Consider the following 1,259-nt stretch of genomic DNA (forward strand, 5'->3'; position numbering starts at 1 on the left):
AATTTTGATTCTGATTATTAAAGATTATTAAAAAAAAATAGTCTGAAATAATTTATTTATTCATGTTTAAATTGTAATTATTTCATGAAAATAGAAGTTATTATGGAAAGTTAGAAAAACATCAAAACATTAAAACACAATACCAACATCTCCATTGCTGACTGCCACCGTGCTAGGTCGGCGCACGTCGACAATGTCATATAAAATAGTTTTTCTTATCTACTATTTTAGATTCTGAGCGGAGCGAGGAAGCTATTGTTTTTATAATGGTGTTTATTTTTTATTTTTTTTATATCCTGTATACAAAATTTCTTCTAGAAGGAGTGCTTCGATTTCAACATATACCTAGTACCTTATCTTTTAGCAAATTGGACCAAGATGGTACTTTAGAGAGGTTATTTTGTGATTTTCTCAATAGTTATTTAATGCCATGGGAAAAACCACCGAAAAATTACGAAAAAACGCTAAAAATGGGATTTTAATTTTTAACGCTTTGTTTATCACCATAGAAACGAATAAAAATTATAATATTAATTCAACTTACATGATAAAATAATTAATAACAATATAAAATATCCAGAGCGACAAACCGTCCTCGCTCAGAATCGTTTTTCTTATAGAATGATATTTTACATTGAATTCAAGTCTAATACAACCCATTATACAATGACCCCCTTAACCTGTAATTGTTAGGAAAATGGGTAGTTTTAAAGAGAAGGTTTTAGTGTTGGTTATTTTTTTTGAACCCCCCCACAGCAAATTTGAATGTACGCCACTGGTTATGATTTACATAATATTATCTTAGCACGTTTGAAAATTCATAATTTTTGTTTCACGAATCTTAAACATTTACAAGAATCCACTGACGTCAGTTTATCAGTAATAAATTTAAAGTTTTTAACTACTAAGAAAAAACTTTTGTTTTATTTTCAGTGCACCTACGCGCAAGTAAGTTGTAAATTTTTACGTCGCTACTAAATTAATAACTCGTGTCTTGTCGCTTACGAAACAATTACGAGCTTATTAGCATTCGGAGTTATTTAATACTTAAACTCCTTCATTAATAAATAATTAAATATAGCGATAAAACCGTTGTTGACTCGTGAAGTTTGTTTCTGGTTTATTATTATTCAACATTAGTTTTTAGTTTTGATTTCGTGAATCTAGATAATTGCTACACTTAATTTGATCTGGGACAGCGCGTAGATAATAATAACGTAAAAATATTAAATTTTAATTTGATGTGTATACTTATTCAT

Source organism: Acyrthosiphon pisum, chromosome A1 (assembly GCF_005508785.2).
Source record: "Acyrthosiphon pisum isolate AL4f chromosome A1, pea_aphid_22Mar2018_4r6ur, whole genome shotgun sequence".
NCBI lineage: Eukaryota > Metazoa > Arthropoda > Insecta > Hemiptera > Aphididae > Acyrthosiphon > Acyrthosiphon pisum.